Consider the following 2628-nt stretch of genomic DNA (forward strand, 5'->3'; position numbering starts at 1 on the left):
GGGTCAAACACGGGCGGAGTTGAGTGAAATCCATTCAGAACAAACGAGCTGTGATAGATCGGCAGCTATCCCCTGAACACACCGCCGTCGGCTGGAGGGTTTTTCATTCAGTGCATTGTTTGAGATACTTTTGTTGTTTCTCTACAGCCGTGCATGTTTAATACGTGCTCAAACAGCAAAGTCCTTTCTTAGCACTTTGGGCTATGTGCATCGCATTCTGCAGCCTGAGATCTAGAGCTACATCCACCGTTTATCCAACACCAGAGACCTCCTGGCGCTAGAGGTCAACAACAAGTTAAACATCTCTCTATCTTTGTGGGGACCAGTCATTGACATAATGCATTCCCTAGCCCCTAACCCTAACCTTAACCATCAAACCTAAATGCCTAACCTTAACCCTCACCCTAACCCTAACCTTAACCATCAAACCTAAATGCCTAACCTTAACCCTAACCCTAACCTTAACCTAATTCTAACCCTAATCCCGAAACCAAGTCTTAACCCTCAAACAGCCCTTTAAAGTTGTGGGGTCCAGCATTTTGGCCCTACAAAGCTGTCGGGACCCCACAAGTCACAACACACACACACACACACAGAGAGAGACACACACAGACAGACACACAGACTGAGAGAGAGACACACAGCTGCAACTACCAATATTTGACATCGTTGACTAAACTGGACTGTTTTCTGGATGAATCGAGTACTTTTTGGTCTCTGCAACGTCAGAAAATGATGAAACTTGCTGTTGCTAAGCAGACATCACACAGCGCTCCCTTGCTTCTCTGTAACAGTTCACTCAGGCATCAAGAACCAGGTTTTCCTAATCTGAACCTGGAACACGATCTGAGAAGTTTAGAAAGATGTCCCCCCGAGCCAATAGTCTGGCCTGAAGTTACATGCTTTAAAGTTACTGTAAGATCTAAAGTACCCAGGTGAGGACTACAGGGCTGCAGCTGACGGTTATTTACGTTGTCTATTAATCTGGTGATCATGATGATTAGTTTGGTCTCCTAAATATCAGAAGAATGTGGTTTAGTGTTTCCCAAAAAAACAACAAGAAGACGTCATTAGATGTCACGTTTGTCCCCAACTCATTCATCCAACATTCAGCCTCCTGTCCCAGAGAAGAGAGGACACCAGAAGATATTCATTATTTAACCAGTTGAGAGAGAATTTCTTCTATTGTTTTTATTAAAAAAAAACGACTTAAATTTATCAATTAGATGAAAAATATAAATAAATAAAAAACAGCATGGAAGCAACTGACCATGCAGAGTTCTTAATGTGCTGGGATGAAAAGACTAAGATGGATGAGAGAGAGAGAGAGAGAGAGAGAGAGAGAGAGAGAGAGAGAGACAGAGAGAGAGAGAGAGAGAGAGAGAGAGAGAGAAACACACCTTACAGTACGGCATTCCCTCCCTAATTAGGCAAAATCAAGAAGAAGAGTTAATCCATGGCTGGATTGTTGGTGCTTCTTTTTGAGGAAACACTGCTCCTCCTGCACCCCCCCCACACACACACACACACACACACACACACACACACACTTTACGACCTGGGGCAGAAACACTTAAGACATCCACTACAGCGGCGAGGAATAATCCATGAGTCAACCACAAGATGTAGCGCCAACTACACCTCGTTAAATATGAACCATCTCCTGGTTTCTCCTCTCCTCTGGGACACTGAGCTGAATGTCTTTGAGTTGTGGACAAAAACAAGACATTTGAGGACGTCGTCTTTGGCTTTTTTGGGGAAACACTGATCCACACCTTTCCCCCGGTTAGAGACTCGTTCCCTTGATGCAGAAATCAAACATCCCGAGGATGTATAAACCATCAGTGTCAGCTCTGAAGGATCAACTTCCACATCCTGATCTGCTCCGGCTCCCCAGGCCGCTGAAATCGCCCCGGCGTGAAGGAGACCAGAGGAAACCATCCATCCATCCCTCCATCCATTCCTCCATCCTTTCACTCCTCCCTCCCTCCCTCCCTCCCTCCTTTACCCCTGGATACCTCGTCGCCGAGCTGACGGTTGCTGTGGCTGCAGATTCCTACGCGACGGCCATTTCAGATCAGATGACGGTGAAGAGGTTTCAAAAGAATCTGCATCCAGCCGGCTGTCTCGCCTCCCCTCGTCCCCCTCCTCTCTTCCCTCGCTTCCTCCTCTCTTCCCTCGCTTCCTCCCGGGCCAAAGAGAAGCGTGAGAGAAGGAAGCGGCGGCAACGTCTCCTCCAAATCTCTAACACACTCCCCCCCCCTCTCCTTTTAATTAGCCTGTTCCAATAACCGGTCGACGATTCACAGATTTAAGAGGCTGAAATCACCTCATGTGCAGCGCTCAGTGCAATGAGGACACAGAAGAGAGGGAGCGCAAGAACGTGAGAGAGAGAGAGAGAGAGAACATGTGAGAGAGTGCATTGGTGTGTGTAAGAGAGTGTGCATGTGTTTGTGTGTATGTGAGAGAGGGGGAGAGAATCAGAAAGAGAGCGTGTGTGTGAGAGAGAGAAGCTGTATCTGAGCATCTGTGTGAAAGAGAGAGAGTGCATGTGTGTGCGTGTGTGGGGAAGAGAGAGAGAGAGAGAGAGAGAGAGAGAGAGCATGCATATGTGTGGCAGCTCATTTC

General features: G+C 47.1%; 1 protein-coding gene across 1 annotated transcript in view; it reads right to left on the reverse strand.

The window, feature by feature from the left end:
• The window catches only part of plppr2a (phospholipid phosphatase related 2a), a 21976-nt gene extending 19584 nt beyond the window's left edge, over positions 1-2392 (reverse strand). The window contains exon 1 of the mRNA XM_034894366.1: positions 2019-2392. The gene's annotated coding sequence lies outside the window, so the exon portion shown is untranslated. The remainder of the gene's footprint in view (positions 1-2018) is intronic.
• Between the last annotated feature and the right edge of the window lie 236 nt (positions 2393-2628).

The sequence above is a fragment of the Etheostoma cragini genome, chromosome 15 (assembly GCF_013103735.1).
Source record: "Etheostoma cragini isolate CJK2018 chromosome 15, CSU_Ecrag_1.0, whole genome shotgun sequence".
Lineage (NCBI taxonomy): Eukaryota > Metazoa > Chordata > Actinopteri > Perciformes > Percidae > Etheostoma > Etheostoma cragini.